Consider the following 22,029-nt stretch of genomic DNA (forward strand, 5'->3'; position numbering starts at 1 on the left):
AGTCAGTGCCTGAAGCAATCTAAAAGGTTCTGGGAGAACTAGTGGAGGAACTATGGTCTACAAATTTCCAGGGAAAAGAAGGAGCATACCAAGTTTTCCATCGGTCCTGTGACCTGGATTAGTAAGAGTGGTCTCTGAGTACGTGTGGAGAAGTGCCTATCAAAATAAGTAGAAGGAAAACGTTCTCTGTACTTGCTCATTTCTAGCAGACATATTGCTCTTAGCTGGCTTTTTAACAGTGAGAGAAGGCAGCCATTGATGCCATGTGAGCACACTCATGGTCAAGGACACCCCTGGAATCTATATGGCTCTTTTGCGGGCAATCTCCAGAGTACCATGAATAGCATGAAACCCACTCAATGTGACGTTAGACTGAAGAAGACACAGCATTTTTTAGAGGCAAAGGATCATTATTCAATGCTTATTGTTCGCTGGCTTCCATGTGGAAGACAGATGCTTTTTATAAAACAACATGCAAGGAAAGGATGCTAATACACTTTTTTAATGAGTTGCAGTGATTGGAGTTCCATAAAGTGAAGTGGTAGTGGAGTGGACTTTGATGGGGGGCAGAGATTTAGAAATTTAACTCTACTCTTATCTTTCTCATGAAGCATGTGGGGTTTAAGCATTTACTCATGCATAGCCAAACTTTCAGTTCCTTTTCCATTTCTTTTTTGTTGTTGTTGTTAATTTTTTTTTTGATGTGTGATCTTATTTATTTGTTACTCTTAGAAAATCTCATTTCTGATTGCACTCAGGCTTAGAGATAAAAGCTCTCAAAGAGGACAGCCTCTGTCTCTTGGTAATCTGATCCTGGAGTTTTTCTTTGGCTTCCTACATTCTCTTGGCCAAAAGTTTAGTATATTCTGCAGCCTCTTTCTTATTTTTCTAAGTACTCTGTTTCTTTATAGCAATACATCAGTGTTTGTACTGGAGGACACCTGGAGTAACAAGATGCTGAATCTTGGGTGCTTTGCTTCTAGAATTATTCTTTGTTTAGGGATTTTCTCACAACATAATGGTAGGCATCATTTTCTTGAGAGAGATTGAAATGTTTATGGGTTCTGCTAGGTCTTTTGGGCCCGAGGTGATGAATCACAGTAGTATCAGTGAATCCAGAAATATCCCCCCAACCCCCACTTTTTTTCTTACAATGACCAAGTTGAGAACATTGAGATTGGCACCCACAGTTCAACCCTGAACAGATTTGTGCTTTCTTTCTCCAGTCCTCCTTGATCTGTAGCAGGAGTGCCCCTTACTCAGCAGCAGGCAGACACAATCATGGGTCAAGATACCTTCTTTCATGGGGAAGCCTTGCTTGTCATTGCCACCACTGATTCAGACCACGTAACACTTCCACTCTTCACCCCAAGCATCAGCAGCAACTTCTGTGACCATATGCTTCTCATGAAAGGTACAGTTTGTGTTCATTTTCCACTTCAATGAGTTTCCAGCATCAGGACCTGGGAAAGAGATGTTCAGTTTCATCCTAACACAACCTACCACCTCCAAGCTACCATGAAAAAGACCTCTTTTCATAGTTCTTGAAGCTAGTTTTGCAAGACTGAGAATCAGATTGAAATCCATCACGTTATTGTAATTAAGCTACAAAAATTAAATTATTCAAACATTTTTTTAAAAAAGTAGAATGGAATTGCTTAGTAATGAATGTATTTCACTTTCCACATTAGTTATCTTTTAAAATTTTATATGCTTTTTACCTCTAATTCTAAGTATCTCTTAGTTTGGGGACAATCATTCAATTGATTTTAGTAATGTATATAGTCCCTATCAGAGGTGACGTTCAATGGAGTTTAGAGCTTGTTTGGACAAATATTTATGGTCTTATTGACTTGCAAATAAAAACTTGTTATCCAAAAACATTTATAATGTGATGTTAGCTTGTAAGAAGTGATGACGTTTATCTTTATCTTTATCTTCCCAGCAGTGTTACATTTAGTCAAACTTTGGAGACTGAAAGATTTGAGACTTCAGCTAAAAGCACAAATTTTGCTGCCTGAGTTTATTATGAGAGACAAAAGAAGAAGTCAAGTTGGCTGGTACAATTTTACCTTATCTTCCTTGATGTATAATTGGTTTTAGTAGTTTGGATTTATTTAAAGCTCTCATTTTTCTATATGTAGCACATATCTGCAGAAATTTTAAAAGAACAAAATGAACACTTTTATTGCACTATCTCCCTTTTAAACATGGTTATTTATAAACATTTAGGATGAATTGCATTTCAGAAAGTTGATTGAATGGCTGGTCCCATTTTGGATGAAGTAGAACCATCTGTTTTAGAGAGAGAGAAAAAAGAGAGAGCTCCATTTTCTATTTGAAAGAAACTCACCACTTAAAATCCAGGTATTTTTTAGTGTTCAAATAATCAAAGTTAAATTCTTTTCAGAACCTTCACTTGATAGACCTTTCAGTGTGTGTTTTGATTAACTGTCTGGTTGATGGATTGATGGCCCTTTCTTCATTGGGCTGAATTGACTGTGAAGGTGTCTGCAGTAAAAGGACCATGCTGTGTATTTTGTGAATGAATTCAGCTGATGATCTTTCTTTGGTAGTTTATAAGAGACTATGGATGAGTAGACATGGGGACTTCAAAGCTGTGCCTCAGCTTCTTCATTCTGATATATTTCATATACCTAATATACAGATTCTACAATACATCAATTACAATGTAAAGTTTATGTTTCTTAAAAAATATTAATATTTTAAAAGACATGACCTTATTTTACTACTATATCAGTATTTAATTAATGAAGGCTTAACTACTTCTGTAACTGTACGGATAACACTAATACACCAATTCTGGTTTGTCCAAAAACTCTCCTGAAGAAATGGAGGGAAATACTCTCTATTAGTGATCCCTACATGTTTGGGAAAGTTATTTTAAATTTTCCAATTAAACTTCCCTTGGACTATGAAACTAGGCTGTTGAATTCAAATTCCAATTCTACATTTCATTATTGTAGGTCTTGAACAAATTTCCATAACTGCCCTGTGCCACATTTTTTTCTCTATAACTGGGATCATATTACCTCTTATAGTATTATGAAAATCACATGAGTTATTAGATACCTAGAACATAATAAGTTATTCTTATTACTTTTTGTTATTCTTGATAAATAACAATTTATAAATAAATAAACAATTTATCATGTAATTTATTACTGATTTATAAGATGCACTTGTCTAAGCTTTTCATACGGAGCTTCTGCTCTATCAACTAAATAATAAAAATTATTATAAAATAATTAATTAATTACTGATAATAATTAAATAATTATTTTAATTATTAATAATTGTTTTAATTCTCTGTAATTCTATCATGACAACTTCTACAACTTTCTATTCCCTGATGGAATTAAGTAACTTTGTCTTTAAACCAATTTGTGGATTCATGTCATTCATAAACAGATCTGTGTCTTCAGTAGATCTGGGGCAATTGTATGACCCTCCAATAGATCACCCCAGACTGTATTCCATACAGGGTGATGTATGGAAATGAAGAATCACCAAATTGTACACCTGAAACTAATATTGCACTCTATGTTAACTAACTGGATTTTAAATAAAAACTTAAAAAATACTAATAATAACATAGAAATTGATTGAACAGTAATTCTAATTATTTATTATTTTGTTGATAAAGCAGAGCTTTAAATAATAAATAAATTTATTAATTAATAAATTAATAATAATTCTAGCCTAAAGAATTGTGGTTCATATCTGAGAATTGCTAAGCAAGATGGGATGTTGGCAACATACTAAAATTCCAGAATGCCTGTTTTTTCTGAATCTTCCTATGAAGGCCACTAAAATTAAATAATACAAACTGAGGCATTTCACCAATTTCCACTAACTAGATAGTTATTGAATATCTACCATGTGTCACACTTTTTATTACCCTTTAGGAATGCAAAGACAAATAAGATAGAATCTCTTTTTTTAAAATCTCAGTAAAATAGGAAGGCTATCAAACATTTGAGCATCTATAATTTGCTTTGCACCAAGAAGTATACATGGAGGCCTGGGTAACTGAGTAAGTGTAGAGCATAGTCAAGATCTTCAACGTGAACTGTGAAGATCTATTTTCACACCTTTCAAAGGCCCCATAGAGTATCATTAAAGACAGAAATTTCATAGTTGAATTTTATGATATTCAGGGAGAGACAGAAGTTGCAATGCCCTATGCCCTCAACACCCTGCAAGTTTGAGGTCTGGGGTGATCCATTGAAGGGTCATACAGTTGCCCCAGACCTACCCAAGACACAGGTCTGTTTATGAATGACATGAATCTACAAATTGGTTTAAAGACAAAGTTACTTAATTCCATTAGGGAGTCGGAAGTTGTAGAAGAAGTTGTCATGATAGAATTATAGAGAATTAAAAACAGAGGAAGACATTTTATTGTAGGGTTTGATTATAGTACACACTGATGTTTTTTAACCTGTATTTATTTATCTATCTATTTATTTATTTATATTTTTGTGACAACCTGGATGGAACTAGAGGATACTATACTAAGCGAATTAAGTCTGTCAGAGAAAGACAAATACCATATGATTTCACACATATTTGGAATTTAAGAAACAAAACAAAGGATTGTAGGGAAAAAGAGAGAGAGAGAGAGACAACCAAGAAGCAGACTCTTAACTATAGAGAACAAACTGATGGTTACCAGAAGAGAGGTGGATGGGGGATGGGTGAAATAGATGATGGGGATTAAGGAGGGCACTTGTGATGAGCACAGGGTGATGTATGGAAGTGATGAATCACCAGATTGTACACCTGAAACTAATATTGCACGGTATGTTAACTAACTGGAATTTAAATAAAAACTTAAAAAATACTAATAATAACATAGAAATTGATTGAAAGATAAAGCAGAAGCTCTGTGTAAAAAGCTTAGACAAGTGCATCTTATAAATCAGTAATAAATTACATGAATGTGATCTCTTGTGAGTTTCTCTGGACTCTAAACTTTGAGGACATAGATTGTATCTTTCTTGCTACTATACATTCCTGGCTTCTGGCACATGGAAAGATAAATAAATATTGTTGATTTAATGGGTGAGTGAATGAATAAGTGATATAGGAAGTCAAACACTGCAATGTGTTAAGCCTTTGGACATTCAGTGGTGGTATTTTTTTTTTTTTTTTTTTTTTTACAGATTGTACTTATTTTAGAGTAACACAGAGAGAAAGAGCAGGGGAGGAACAGAGGGAGAGGGAGAGAGAATCTCAAGTAGACTCCCTGTTGAACATAGAGCCTGATGCAGAGCTTGATCCCATGACCATGAGATCACGACCTGACCTGAAAATCAAGATCAGAAGTTTAACCAACTGAGCCACCCAGGGACCCCATGCAGTGGTGATACTAATTTAAGTATGTCACATTTAGTCAGATAGTCCTAAGAATTTGATTGCTTTATACCTCTGTATTTTAAATACTGGCTTCTTGCTAGCCAAGTATTATTGAACTCTGAACACTATGTGAAAACTGGTATTTGGGAACTTAGGTAGCTGGCGAGACCAATCTTATGAAATTCACCCCGGGGAAGCAGAAACATTTGGCTTTATGGGGGAATTAGGAGACTCACAGGATTTATTTATTAATCTACAAAAAATGAAATAGTCTGGCATACATGATACATACTGCTTTTCTTGGGTTCTTGGAGACTTAGAGTCAGCCTGAGAGGGAATGGCAAAGCTCTCTCCACTGGAAGCAAGGCTGGGCAGGGCTGCAGCCTACAAACTGAACATCCAAAAAGTGCTCATTTGGGTCAGGCCACATCTGCAAGTATGATGGCTTCTGGAATTGCGTTGCAAGGATGTTATCTCTGAATCCTCTTTGGGAAATCTGACTCTCTCCATTTGCAGACTTAGTCCAACTTTTATTCTTTTAGATTACCCTGAACTTGCTCTTGATTGCCAGTAGTTTTTCTGGTCCACAAATCATGTGATTATGATGTGATGTGAAAAGATCAATAACCTCTTTGAAGTTTTCATTTCAGTCTGAAATCGCCTCATTTTCTATCTCCTATAATTTTTGCCAAGACAAAAAATTAAAAAAAAAAAAAAAGATGACACTAAGCTATGAAAATGTTCAAAACATGTATCTGAGTCTAGTAAATGTGATTTTAAATTAATCATTTAAGGTATAGCTTTAGGAAAAATTTGATTTAGATGTCTTTTTCTTTCCTGTACTTGAAACTGACCTTTAGTAGACATAATGGAACTTCAAGGAACATAGTCCAGAAAGAAGATAATTTTGAAACATATTATATTAAACAGACAAATAACGCTCCCTTCCTCAATACTACAACAATAACAGAAACAAAAGGACGTCACAAATTATGGAGGAGTCAGATTGTACTTAGTGTAGTCAAACATTTATTCTGAGCCTTATTACTTGAAGTTCAATGTAGCTTGCAGAATATTCTAGTGCTTTAAAAAGAATTTTGCTGACAAACATGTTTTTCAGTAAACCTTAAGTTAGAAAGTAAATTTATCTGTTTATTTTAGTTTAATACCTTTTCTTCAAACATTGAGAAATTATTCTAAACACAGTTTGAAGTGGAGCAATACAATATATAACCAAGAAATCATGAAAAATAAATTCAATATATATGTATATTTTGTATATATGTAAATACATACTGGGTTTTCTCATTTATTTGTATTTATATGTGTATCTACTCATGTATATGTATTTAAGTTTTCATAAAGATGTTCTCATTTCAAATAACAGAAAAAAGCTTAACAGGAGCTTACAGAACATGAAGTCGGGAGAGAGCAGTTGCAGGGCTGGTTATTTCATCTGCTTAGCAATATTACTAAAGGCTCTCCTGTCCTTAGAACTTTGGCTTTAGCCTCAAGCTCATTCCTTCGTGGTAATTCTTGTCAAAAATACTTGTTTTAAGCAAAACCTCCCCGAAATGATTTATTTTTATAGAAAAATAATCACATGTAAATTTTTAGATTAGTTATTTTCCAGGACAATGGAGTTCCAGGATTAACTTGGTCAGGCTGAGGATGGGGTAACCTCCTTCAGGGTGTGACCAATTGAAGGATAAAAGTGGTCATCTGGTCTACACTGCAGCTCTGCCAGCCAGGAAGACAAGGGGAGGTGTATGAATTACAGAGAAAGAGCAAAGCGTATCTGGTACAAATTCCAACTCTCTGTCATCCACATGTGCTAATATTTTTAATCCTTTTATAGTTGGTTTGAATTTGTAAATCAATATTAGGCAAGTAAGGTAGTGAATCTATTAATGTAAAATTGCATCTTTCCTATCCTGATCATAAAATAATTAAAACAGAAGCATTTTGAAGCAAAAGGAAACCAAAGCAGATTCCAAATTACTGAAAATATAGGTATTTTAAAATAGATTTATTCTGTATTTTCTTAATGCATAAAAAAGAGTATTATTTCCTTACCACAGAAGTGGAGTTAAACAGTAGTATGGAAGAGTTTTCAAATTACCTTGTTCAGGCTATTAAGCATCATACATTTCCAGATAGTTGATGAAATCAGATTAAAGTGCAGTATTACATGATATGTGTGTGTGTGTGTGTGTATCATGATGATTGTCCTCTTAATTAGCATGAAATATTAGAAAATATTGGAAAATTTTAAGCATTTTATTAGGATCTAAGCAGCGATTAACTAAAGGAAGGGTTGTAAACTAAAATAACAGAAAACAAAAACATTGTGGTTTTTTTTGTTTTTGTTTTTGTTTTTTTTTCCAATTCATGAAATACAATTTTCTTTCTTGGATGATTTATTTATTTATTTTTATTTTAATTTTTTATTATTTTTTATTAAGTTATGTCAGTCACTGTACAGTACATCATTAATCTTTGATGTAGCATTCCATGATTCATTGCTTGCATATAACACCTAGTGCTCCAGGCAATACATGCCCTCCTTAATACCCATCATCAGACTCACACATCCCCTCACCACCCCCCTTTCTAAAACCTTCAGTTTGTTTCCCAGAGTCCACAGTCTCTCATGGTTTACCTCTCCCTCCGATTCCCCCCCTTCACTTTTCTCTTCCTTTTCCTAACGTCCTCCGTGTTATTCCTTATGTTTCAAACTAAGTGAAACCTTATGATAATTGACACTCTCTGCTTGACTTATTTCACTCAGCATAATCTCCTCCAGTCCTGTTCATGTTGATACAAATGTTGGGTATTCATCCTTTCTGATGGAGGCGTAATATTTCTTTGTTTATATGGACCACATTTTCTTTATCCATTCGTTTGTTGAAGGGCATCTTGAATCTTTCCACAGTTTGGCTATTGTGGACATTGCTGCTATGAACACTGGGGTGCATAAGGCCCTTCCTTTCACTACATCTGTATCTTTGGGATAAATACCAAGTAGTGCAATGCTGGGCCATACGGTAGCTCTATTTTTAACTTTTTGAGGAACCTCCACACTGTTTTCCATAGTGGCTGCACCAACTCTCATTCCCACCAACAATATAAGAGGGTTCCCCTTTCTCCACAACCTCTCCAGCACTTGTTTCTTGTGTTGCCAATTTTGGCCATTCTAACTGTTATAAGGTGGTGTCTCCAATATGGCTTTGATTTGAATTTCCCTGATTGCTAATGACTTAAACAATTCATAGAAACCAATGAGAACGAAGACGCATTAGTCTAAAACCTATGGGATACAGCAAAGGCGGTCTTAAGGGGGAAATACAGAGCCATCCAAGCCTCCCTCAAAAATAGAAAAATCCTGAATACACAAACTCTCTTTACACCTTGAAGATGTGGGAAATAAACCACAAATTAAACCTAACTCACACATGAGGAGGGAAGTAATTAAGATTAGAGCAGAGATCAAAGAATTAGAAATCAGAAATATAGTAGAACACATAAACAAAAGCTGGTTCTTTGAAAGAATTAATATGATTGATATGTCAGTGGCCAGACTTATCCAAAAGAAAAAAGAAAGGACCCAAATTAATAAAATTATGAATGAAAGGGGAGAGATTACCACTAACACCAGGGAAATAAAAACAATTATTAGAAATTATCAACAGCTATATGCTAACAAGTTAAGCAACCAGGAAGAAATGGATGCATTCCTGGAAACCCATAAACTACCAAGACTGAAACAGGAGGAAACTAACAACCTGAATAGACCAATAACCAGTAACATGATTGAAGCAGTGATCAAAAACCTCCCAAAAAACAAGATCCAGGACCTGATGGACTCCTTGGGGAATTCTATGAAGCATTCAAAGAAGAAATAATACTAATTATCCTGAAGATGCTTTAAAAAAATATAAACAGAAGGAAAACTTCCAGAGTCATTCTATGGGGCCAGCATTACCTTGTTCCCAAAACCAGTCAAAGACCCCATTAAAAAGGAGAATTTCAGACCAATATCCCTAATGAATATGGATGCCAAGATTCTCAACAAGATCCTAGCTAATAGGATACAACAGCACATAAAAAGGATTTTCTACCACAACCAGGTGGGATTTACCCCTGGGAGGCAAGAGTGGTTCAACATTCCCAAATCAATCAATGTGATAGAACACATAAATAAAAGAAGAGACAAGAACCACATCGTCCTCTCAAATGATGCAGAAAAAGCATTTGACAAAATACAGCCTCTTTTCCTGATTTAAACTTTTCAGAGTATAGGAATAGAGGGAATATTTGTTGGGTGATTTAATACTAGAATGAATATAAATAGCAACCTGCTTTCCTGGAAACATACCTCTTTTTTGTTGCCTGGATATTTAAGAACATGATTCGGTATCAACGGCTTATTCTGAGGCTTCTATTGTTCCCATACCTTCCTTACTGGTTACAGGGAACCACAAACCACTGAAAATATCAAGAAAAAAGGGATTTGGAACTTATGGCTAAACTGCCAGGCAGGATCATGGAGTAAAACATGGAACAACATGGTAGATGAAAACTCAAAAACAAGCACAGATCAAAAGCTTCGAATTTATGACTTGCCTTAAAAGTTTTTCTTCATCCATAATCTTTCTAATCCAATTGCAAAATGGTATTTCCGATTAGCATGCTGGGCAGTGAATGAAATGAACTAATATATTAAGTAAATGGTCTCTGTATTTCTTTAGAAGCACCCCAGCAGGAACAGGGAGACTCTGTGATGCTTCTCTTTCTGGGAAATGTTGGCAAGTGGTGGGAGACCCTGAGGGCAAATGGCTCCCTGAGTTTCATTATTCTTGCTGAAACCTGAATGTTCCCAAATTCTCATGTCCTCAGGCATCCCCTTTCCCCTTTCAATGCAGCTAACATATAACACAGCTTGGGTCCTCTCCCTGTTGATGGCAGTAAGTCTCTGCCTTTCATGGGAAGATCCTTTGTCAGTTTCAATAGCCTAGGGGACCCTTAAATGTTCAACAAATCCATTTTCAGTGGCTGCTTGTCATCTCTTGCTTGAGATTCCTGTTCTGAGCACTCTGGTGACCAGTTTTTGCCCTCTTCTAATCTTCTCTCTGGGCAATGATCCTTTGCACAGTGTTTGGTACATGTAAGGTCACACCCTCCACCCTGCCTGGTATCGTACTCAAACACACACACCACTCTCCAAAGCAAAAGGGCAGGCAAGCTAAAACTGCCATGCAGCATTAAAAAAGAAATCTGAAAGCGCAAAATAGAATCACGATGTAAAATATTTTTAAAAATATAGGCATGGAAGCAGAAGTAAAAACCTTTTTCACAGTTGTCACTGCTCCTTCAAGTGCACCCATTCTCCTTTATAGGGTTCTCTATTTCTTCTGGGTTCCCCTTACCCCTCCTTTTTCTCTACCTCCTACCAGACTGTTGCTATGCTTTCTTTCTCAGGAGCCACGTTCACCTATTTTGTTACTCCTTGGAGTCCAAGCTCCAACCCCCAGACTCAGATAAATAAACAAAAACTTCCTGTCCCCAAAACAAATCCCACTTCCTTTATTTTGTCCTTGAATTACTGATTTATAGCAACCATTCTTTCAATTGCTATCCATGCTACCCTCATGAAAGTGCTCTGTTCTCCAGAGCCTGAAGTAGCAATCTCTAGAGTTGACAGTACTTTTACCCAGCATGGATTCAAGACTTCTCCATGAACAACAGCTAGGTCTGCTACAGCCACCTCACTCATTGTTTTACCCATGTGGTTCTTCCTGCTACTAAAGGAGAGCCTGTCCCCAAAACAATGTTCAGTTTCCATCCAAGAAGACAGAAGTGGCTTCTGACTGGAACATTGTCTTTTTCAACTACAAAATTTAATGGTGCAAATTCACCTTTTGCAGCCAAAGGAAATTTCTAGAAACTTTAAAATAGGGTTGTTGTTGCTATGTACATTGATGAAAACTATTACTGTGTTTTGTTAGTATATAGTATATACTATAATATATAGTCTGTTGACTATCATTTGTCCATATAGAGTCACACTGACCTTTACACTGATGTTAAGTCAGCAGATTTCTTATAACTGCTTTTCCATGCTTTATGCTATTGTAACACATTTTAGCAATATCCATTAAAAGTAGCAGCTGATTTTGTGATAGAAATATGTAAGTGTGGGTGAGGATTAAAAAAAAAAAAAACAACTACTTGAATATTTTCCTTAGATAAAATTGTGTTGCTTATTATTTGTATACTAAATATTTAATATTTACTGTCAACTTTCCGGCTTTGTTTTATTGTCAATCTTTAGTTTTGTACCATTGTACCTAGAAAATATACTTGGTATGATTTTAGTCTTCTTAAAATTTGTAATATTTATTGTTTCTCTTTTTATGTGATTTAACCAGGGGATTCTTCTATGAGTACTTGAGGAAAACGTGTATTCTGTTTTTCTTGGATGTAATGCTATATATATATCCTTTAGAACCATGTGTTTTGAAATATGCTTCAAATAAAAAATGTTCTTGTTGGGGAAAAAAAAACCTTCAACTGAGAGTACTCATTTTGAATAAAGTATATTAGAGGAGAGGAGGGTGGGGGTGGGTGAAGTAGGTGAAGGGGATAAAGAGTACTGAGTAATGTATAGAATTGTTGGATCACTATATTGTACACCTGAAACTAATGTAACATTGTATGTTAACTACACTGGAATTAAAATAAAAATACTTAATAAAATAAAAAATTAAAAAAGAAGAAAAATTTCCATAGAGACATTAACCAAATAATCAGATTGCTTTGCTGAGAACTCACTTTCTAGGTCTGGAAGTGATCTAGGAGGTACAGGTGGGATGCTATTTAAAGGTAAGACAAGACTCTGCTATCAAAATACTTTAGTTGTTCTTTCTGATAATGTCCCATTCTTTAAAAACATGGCTATAGAGTTCTGAAAGTCCTAAATTTATTGCATTTAAAAGTAAGACTGATTCATGTTTTTGAAAATGCAACAGTTAAGGGATAGATAACCTGCAGCAACTATTTTGGTAAACAAATGGGATTTTATATTGCTTTCTCCAGTGAGAAAATGAATATGATTATGTGTCTGATAATAGATGTTTTAATGGTTCTTGGACTTAGAAATAATCTTATGTATTTCATTAAAATAGTCTCACGCTGGAAATGTATGCGTTTTAGTTTTATTATATATAGTGGAATATAAATTCCTACTCATTTATTTCTCACTTGAAACAAATATATCTTTCTTATTTCACTAACACTGAGTCATTGCAAAAATACTTCCTCCTACCCTGGGTTTGCTACAATTATACAAAATTCTCCTTAGGCGTGTTCTGCCTGGAGGAATAACTGTTCTCTATCTTCGTGACAGAATCTATCAAAGGGGTTGTGCCTCATGGCCTGTCCAGAGACAGTGTTTCAAGAAAAATTGCTGATTGAAAATAACGTGCCACCCTACTACGGGGCACTGCTGAGGTAAATCTCTCTTTTTAATGGCTGAGGGTTGCTTCATTTCAGAGTAACTGCACACACATCCTCAGAGCTGTAGTTTGGAATCTGCCTTTTACTCAAATGGCTCCTTTGCGACCTCTCAAGATGTTTTGAAAATTTTATTTAAGAGATCATGAAAATGCAATAGTAAATATATTCATGATCATGTCCAAATGCTGAATAACTCATAGAATATTCTATGGTGCTTCACCAGGGCCCTTTAAAAGTTATTCAAAATCATTCTCAGCTGAACTTTAAAAAATATAACTTGGTCTCGACAACACTCAATTATGTAGAAGAGGGCTCTTGGTTTAATAATGCATCAATGGGGGATTTGAATAGAATTATTTTTATAGTGATAGCCTCTGTTTGCCAAAAGTTTTGTGCTTCTGAACAAATACCTCACTTATATTTCAAATTACATGTACTATAATACTCATATGTGAATTTAAATGAATTTGTATATTTCAAGTTTCATGCTGGAGTGTTTAGAAATTTAGATGTTATGTTACTTGGGTTCTCTGATTGAATATTAGTCATAAAGCACTTTTGGGGGGGTTTTGGATTTATCTTAAAAAAATAACTGTAAGGAATTTCAGTTCATTTCCCTAGCCTAGTAAATATAAAACGTAAATGATATTTGATTTTTTTTTTCATTTTATGGTTGAGAATCTTCTGTGGCTTTAACGGGTTTAAGCATTGATATATTTATGAGGATAATGAGCTAAAGCTAAATGTGTGTTGATTTCTGGAATTTTGTGGAAGTATTTTGCTTAGTTTTTAATATGTATACTTGTGTGTGTCTATGCATGTGTGTGTTTGTGTGTATGTGTGAGAGAAATCTCATGGACTGAAATAATATGATACATTGAGGGTTTTTAGTTATTTGAAGGTTTATCCTACAAAAATAAAGAAGGAGCCTTTACAATTTATAAAGCAAAAGTATGGAAATATCATATTATGTCAAATGAAGAAATTCTTACTCACATTGCTCTTCTACATATTTGACCCCAAAATCATATTTCTTAAGATGTTAAGCCATATGAAGTCTACATACACAAGCATATGATTTCAGAATGTAGATACAGTTGACTATGTCTGTGTGTATGCTAACAGTGCTTTGAGAATAGTAGTTTTCAAAAGTTTTTATGGTCACATGTGTAAGAGAAAGTAGAATCCTAAATTGGTGAAACAATTCACACATTAAGTATGTTACACATAAGGATATTGCTCAAGATTCTAAACTTGCATATCTTAATATCTAATTTCTTTTTTCTTTCTTTCTTTAATTCCAGTGTAATTAAAAACAGTGTTATATTAGTTTCAGGTGTACAATATGGTGATTCAACAATTCTATACATTACTCAGTGCTCATCATGATAAGTGTACTCTTGATCCCCTTCACCTATTTCACTCATCCCCCCATCCACCTCCCTTCTGGTAACTATAAATTTCTCTATGTTCTTAATGTTCTTAATGTCTAATTTCAATAGAATCATAGAATGTTGGAGCTAAGGAAGGATAAAGATCGTCTAACTAAAATTTCTCAATCAATATAGTTTGAAAGCAAAGACCAGAGGTGGAATGTCTTTGCTATGAGCATTTGAGGATCCCATACTTCATACTTCACTGCTTCCCATCCAGAGCTAAGGCTTTCCATATCACGACTCTAAGTCTCATTTTTTTAAAATAAATTTTTAAAAAATATTTTATTTATTTATTTGACAGAGAGAGAGAGAAGGAGAGCAAGAGCAAGGAGTGGGAAGCAGAGGGAGAGGGAGAAGGAGAAGCAGGCTTCCTGCTGAGCAGGGAGCCCGACATGGAGCTCCGTCCTAGGATCCTGGGATCATGACCTGAGCTGAAAGCAGACACTTAATGGACTGAGTCACCCAGGTGCCCCATGACTCTAAGTTTCTTAGTCAAGATGCTGCAGGCTGCAGTGCTCAAGGACTAAGTTGTGACAGCCCTTACTGGCTCGTTTTCCTCATTCATGGTGAAGACACTGTGAACAATTCATACATAGGCATGGAATTGCTTAACAGCAAAACCAGACCCTCTGGACCACAGGCAGCACTTACTGGAGCACCAGAAGAAAATCATCATTAAAATTTGTGGTAGTGGGTGAATATTTTTTTGAAAAAGCATTCCACATGGAAAGGGGTGTGTGTGTGTGTGTTCCCTGTCAGTAGGGCCACGAAATACCACTTTTTCTGATGCCTCTTTCCATCTCACTTCCCTCACCTCCCACCATCCACAACTCTTCCCTCTCCATCAATGAAAGAGAAGAAGCCATTCTTTGGTTTTTGAAGACGGTTCCAGTAGATATATTTACTAGACTTATATCAAAGAAGCATTTATTTCTTCACGTATTTGTCCAGACTCACTAGGTTGAAACTCCATAAAACAGGAATTTCTGTCATCTTTTTGTACCCTGAACAAAGGATGGCACTCAGAGGCACCCAATAAATGGTTGTTGAATGAAATTGTAGTTGGTAGACACTCAGAAGAAGCATAGTTGTTAGTAAAAGAGATCCTAGGTTTAAGATTCTGAATCTTGAACAAAATTCAGACACAATTATGCATGTACTGACATTCTACTCTAATATGAAGGAGCTCAAATTTCAAGAGGACTGGGTGTAACACTGAATTAAGCCATAAAAATGAAGCAGGCTTCCACTTAGGAAACACCTACACATTTCCCTTAACATTTTATACAAATGATTTCACAAATTTCCTGTGAAAAAGGCATAGAAATTGCATAACAAAATATAATCAATTTATCTATAATTTTATTTTAATAATTTACTTCTTTAGAAAACACTTCTATATCACAGTTTAAATAATTCTTAACTAATACTAGTTGCTTCATTATGTCTTTATAAAAGAGTTTTTAAGGTACTTTGAGAAGTCTCTAGTTGGGCCAGAAAGAGATTGTTAGACAAGACTTTGATACTTAAGTTAGGAAGAACAGATAAAGAGCCGATCATACCCTAGGGGACTGGTGAGGATCAGCTTCTACTTTTGTACCACCTTGGCTACCCCTGCATCAACCACATACACAAATACAAATAAAAATACAGTAAACTTGAAACAGTACATTACATTCCTATGGCTGTTGTGACAAATTACCATAAACTTAGTGGATAAAACAACACAAATATATTTTCTTACAGTTCTGGAAGGCAAACATTTAAAATGGATCTTACTGGATTAAAATAAAATTTTGGTCAAAGCTTCATTCCTTCTGGAATCTCTAGGGGAGAATTTGTTTCCCTCCCTCCTCTGGCTTAGAGGTCACCTGTGTTCCTTGGCTTGTGGCGCCATCCAAGCCCATTTTCAAAGACAGCCATTTAACATCTTCCAATTTCTCGCTACTTCTGTCATCACATCATTTTTTAAAAGATTTGTCTGAGAGAGAGAATGATAGTGGAGGTAGGGACAGAGGGAGAGGGAGAGAAATTCTCAAGCAGACTCTCCCTCTAAGCATGGATACTGATTTGGGGCTCAATCCCAGGACCCTGAGATCATGACCTGAGCTGAAATCAAGAGTCAGATGCTTAACCAACTGAGCCAACCAGGCACCCATCACATCAGGTGTTTTAAATCTAACTCTGCTTCCTTCCTATCATATGGAGTCTCATGATTAAATTTGATTCACCTATGTAATCCAAGACAATCTCTCATCTCAAGATTCTTAACTTTGTCATATCTACAAAGTCCTTTTAGCCATGTAAGGTAACAGATTCATGGACTCTGGGCATTAAGATATCTTTTGGGGGGGGGGATTTTTCAGCCTATTACACACAAGGATATTTTTCTATGATGAGAGAATCTCTGGATTGTTATAAAAATCAGAAAATTCCTGCCATACTGATTTCTTGTTCTACTACACCAATTCCCAACCATAAAGGGTGATGGAGGAGGCACTTTTTAAGAGATAAAATTCATGAGAACTTAATACACAAAAGACATTTAATAAGTACACATTATATGAATAATTGAGTGTTTTCAGTGGAATTCTTGATTTTTACTTTGAATCAAAACTAAGAAAATCAAAGCAAGATTATCTTTCTGACCTCAGTTATGATGACTAACATATGGAATAAGGCAGTAACCAATGCAACCAAATAGAATCTATGCCATTTTATTCTAATCTGTAAGACACCAGACATGACTGAAAGTCTCTCCTGATAGAATCAAGTGTCGGCAGAACCCAAAATATGTGGCTCTTAGAGATTTGAGATATAGTCTTAATTTTGTGGGTTAAAAATTACTTTTTTTGTCTTGGTAAAATTACAATACTACTAAGAACCTCTCTAGCAATCAATGCAGGTTAGCCCAAGTAAAGATTTTAATAGGACAATGGAGAAGAGTACTTGACAGGTATATTTGGTTAACAACATAGTTAATACTGAAATAGTTAATTGACATGAAAGGTTTGCATATACCTATGGCTTCTCGGTTAAAGACTTGACATGATGCATTTCTAAATTCCTCAACTATATTTTTTCTTGAGCTAGAAGACTTGTTAGGAAGAATGTTAATATAACAAAGCAGGATCTTTAGTTCTCTACAATATGTTAAATTAGAGAAACTAACAGAACTAAAAAAGCAGCTTTACAATTTCCCAAACCTTTTCCTAGTTCCAAAACAATTTGATGTAGGTTTGCATTTTAGAATAGAAGACCATTTTTACAACATAAATATTTTTGCCAATTGCTTCTTGTTTTTTTTTCATTTCTTCAGTAACTTACAAATATTTATACATACCAAAGTCTGCCAAATTTTGATTCAAAATGCACCATCATTTGGATTTACTAAGACTTGATGCATGGCCACATCTTTTTTAGCAATTTGTCTCACGATCACTTTAATTTTGCTTCATCTTTTGAATCAGAGCTTCCCATATTTGGAGTAGCCATGTTGTAATTTTCTCTAAGAATGAAATTTACGCTGGAACAAAGGGAAGTGGACCAGTACCTCAGGGCACACTGAAAATAGCACCCCTGTGACCAACCAGCAAGATTAATTCCCATTTCTGTCAATAAGGGGAAATTGCCAAAGTTCTCACCTTTTTGACCAGGCATCATTTTATGGTGTCCCAAGTGCCACATTGTGTCTGCTTTTGTTCTAACTTACCTAACCACTAATAGATGTATTTCAAAGGAAGAATAAAAAGAAAGCTCAGAAATTCAGTGCACAGACATTTTAACTCTACAGTTACATTTATTAACCTCTTCCTCTAAACTGTTCAGGTTCTTTTTTAAATTGAGTATTCCCTTCCTTAATTAGTATTTATATTCATATTTTACCTATTTACAAAAGGAATAAGAAGTTGTTTAGAATAAAAGTATTAAAGCAAAAAATAGAGTTGTAAACATGCTATGGAAATACTACTGTCAGGCCTGTTTCTAAGTATTTTATACTTAAATCTTCATAAGAACCCTATGAAGTAAGTACTGTTTTTATCTCCACTTCATACATTGGAAAATTGAGGCTCAATGTGACCTGTTCAAGGACACACAGCTATCAAAGAGCAGAGTCAGGATTTAGACATAGCTATGGCAGATTCTCAAGTCTATGTTTCTAGTCACTATACCCTCTGAAATAGTATGCTCTTGAAGTATACCAAAATAGTGAGTATAATTTAGCATTACATTGAAATACAGGCTTCCTGATAACCAAGATAAGATGAGAAACCTGGACAAAAACACAATTTTCACAATTAATTCAAAGTAAACATGACTTCTTCAAGAAAGAAATAATTTATTTTGCCTCTAAACTTTGCTAGATATTAATTACACAGGACTTTATGGGGGAAAATAATATTGAATAGATTTTACTTATTTTAAAGAATTCTTCATATGGCTTTTTCTTTTTTGTTTTCTTTCCTTTTGTCTCCCTGAAAGCAAGCATAACATAAAATGTAATTTGGTAAAATGATGTTTAGTTAATGAGTACAATCTGCTGGTCATTAAATATGAATTAAAATTGACCTTGAATAGTAATTATCTTCTAAAATATAATTTCATGGACAAAGCTGAAAAAAATTAAGCTTGAGTTTTTTTTGAGGAGAGATCCCTTTTGATTAGTAGATACTCTTTGAACCCTTTAACCTGAAGGAGGTTCTGTTAATAGGCTCTCACGGAGCTGAGATAACTCACCTGTGTTCTCACGAGGATGGCAACTAACCCCTACCTTGCACATATGTATCCATAAGAAATTTTAAGGGTTTCTTCAAAATAACAGCTTTGCATTTGCTCTTGAACCTGGAAAGTGCTAGTTTGAAACATGATAGTCCTGCTCTAAGAACAAAGTAGGACAGATTATGACCAGACCTGTTAAAGTTAAGTTAGTTAAGTTAGTTAAGTTAGTTAAGTTAGCTCCACCCATAAACTTTGACCACAGGAATATTGCTTTTTAGAGTGGTAGTGCTAATAAGAATCCTTTGGTTACAAAGATCAAATGTTATTTTGGCCATGGGAGGTTATGCTTAGAAATGAGAATTGCAACAACTTGAAGTTTTCCTCACAGTACTGGTGAGAAGTATGGATCCCTGGCTGCACTCATTTGTCTTTGTTCCATGCCAACCTTCCTTTTATGTTTTTCCATAAATCTGACTCAGCTTCTCTCTCAGTCTTTTCTTCTCTTTGTGTTTCTTTTGTTTCCCTTCAGTTATGAACACTTTGATTCATTTCTATATTTTATTTACAAATGTTCAGATAAATACCGGTTGGAGTCATTTAATCACCCGTGTTCCTAATGGGCTGTTTATCTAGGGCTGCCTTTTTATTTATTTATTTTTATTTTTTTATTTATTATTATTATTATTTTTTTAAGATTTTATTTATTTATTTGACACAGAGATCACAAGTAGGCAGAGAGGCAGGCAGAGAGAGAGGGAGGAAGCAGGCTCCCTGTTGAGCCGAGAGCCTGATGTGGGGCTCGATCCCAGGACCCTGAGACCATGACCTGAGATGAAGGCAGAGGCCTTAACCCACTGAACCACCCAGGCGCCCCTAGGGCTGCCTTTTTACCATCTCTAGATTATACCCAGCCCCTGATTTATGATGGTTTGACTTGCAGTGGTTCAAAAGCTATGCCAATTCAGAAGAAACTGTACTATGAATTTTGAGCTTTGATTTTTTCCTAGGCTGGCAATATGCCACACAATCTTCTCTTGGAGTGCTGGGCAGTGGCAGTGCAGCTCCCTGTCAGCCACGTGATCATGAGGGTAAATAACCAGTATGCTGACAATCATTCTGTTTGTCACTTTCACTACGGTATTCAAGACATTACATGAGATATTCAACCTTATATTATAAAATAGACCTTGTGTTAGATGATTTTGCCCTTCTACAGGCTCATGTAAGTGTTCTGAGCACATTTAAGGTAGGGCAGGGTAAGCTATGATGTTTGACAGGTTAGGTGTATTACATGCATTTTCAATTTAATGATATTTTCAATTTATAATGGGTTTATCAGGCCATAACTTCATCATAAATCATGGAAGATCTATACATATTCACTAGGTTCCTAGGGTGCCCGTAACAAAGTTTTACAAAATTGGTGCCTTAAAACAGCAATTTTTTCTCTTACAGTTCTGGAAGTCAGGTGTTGGCAGGGCTACAGTCTCTCCAAAGACTACAGGAGTGTCCTTCCTTGCTTCCTCCAGTTTCTGGTGGCTCCAGGCTTTCCTTAGCTTATGGGTACATAACTCCAGTCTTTGCCTCTGTCTTCACATAGACCTCTCCTCTGTGTCTGTCTCTTTCTGTCTTCACATAGACCTCTCCCCTTTTGTCTGTATCTGTGTCTGTGCCTTCTCTTTTGTCTCTTATAGGATTTTGTCTTTTCGTAAGATTAAAGGGCAACCTGGATAATCCAGGATGATCCCATCTTAAGATCCTAAACTTAAGTATATTTGTAAAGACTCTTTTTCCAAATAAGTTCACATTCATAGATCCCAGGAGTTATGACATCTCTTTTGAGGAGGGGCCCACCTTTTATCCTACTACAACCATGTATGACCTTGGCCCAGGTGTTCTTCAATGGTACATTCCTTGGCTGGGTAGGACAGGTGCCATCTATGGCCAATGATGCTAAAAGGGAAGCCAGGACTAATCTGTATTTGGAAATTGTAGTCAAGGACAAGCTGCTAAGATTTTGGCAAGTACAACGTTTGGCTTGCTTAACACAATGCACATAGTTAATGGTGCCTTGAAATGGGCCTGCCAAACTTGGTTGCAAGTTTTGTAAACAGATTTGTTCTTTGAGTTGTATAGGATTATTTAGTATTTACCATTTGGATTTGGGAAACAATCCCTCAAGAAAAGAATTTTACCCAAACTAATAATGCCATATTTCATTAGACAAACATTCTATATGGATAGACAAATTAGAAAATCAAAGAAGTTTCTTTAAGAGACTGTTTCTTTTTCAGATAACAGAGAGTTGCTATTGATCTTAAAGACAGGATATATTTCTACCCACTTTGATAAGAGGCCAAACATTTTATTTAATCAGTGATTTGTATCAACTTATTTGGTCATAATTTAAAGCGAAGTGGAGGCTGAGATAAAAATCTGCTTTAGGGGTGCCTGGGTGGCTCAGAGTGTTGGGTCTCTGCCCTCAGCTCGGGTCATGGTCTTGGGGCCTGGGATCGAGCCCTGCATCCAGCTCTCTGCTTGACAGGGAGCCTGCTTCCCCCTCTCTCCTCTGCCTACTTGCGATCTTTCTTTCTGTGTCAAATAAATAAAAATAAAATCTTTTAAAAAATCTGCTTTAATGCCACTAAACTAAAAACTATAGTCTGTCTGGGGTGCCCAGCTGGCTCAGCTGGTAGATCATGCAACTCTTGATCTAGGGGTTATCAGTTCAGGCACCACTTTGGATGTAGAGATTACTTAAAAATAAAATCTTTAAAAGAAGAAAAAAACTGTAGTCATCCTTGTCTTCCTTCTCTGATTCTGTCAGGGAAATATGGTCCACTGGAAAAGGCCTCACTACCCTAGGATGTTGAACTCATATAACTGGGTCCAGAGCTGATTTCTATCTATAGACTCAAAAGGAGAACTCTGAAAATAACTTAATTTTAAGTGAGCAGACATATCTACACTCAGT

General features: G+C 35.6%; 1 pseudogene across 1 annotated transcript; it reads right to left on the reverse strand.

The window, feature by feature from the left end:
- Nucleotides 1–985: 985 nt before the first annotated feature.
- On the reverse strand, nucleotides 986–1,488 carry LOC308354086 (small ribosomal subunit protein eS6-like; annotated as a pseudogene). Its single transcript has one exon. The product of its transcript is annotated as a small ribosomal subunit protein eS6-like (transcript).
- Nucleotides 1,489–22,029: the final 20,541 nt, after the last annotated feature.

This window comes from Martes martes (assembly GCF_963455335.1).
Source record: "Martes martes genome assembly, chromosome: 1".
Taxonomy (NCBI): domain Eukaryota; kingdom Metazoa; phylum Chordata; class Mammalia; order Carnivora; family Mustelidae; genus Martes; species Martes martes.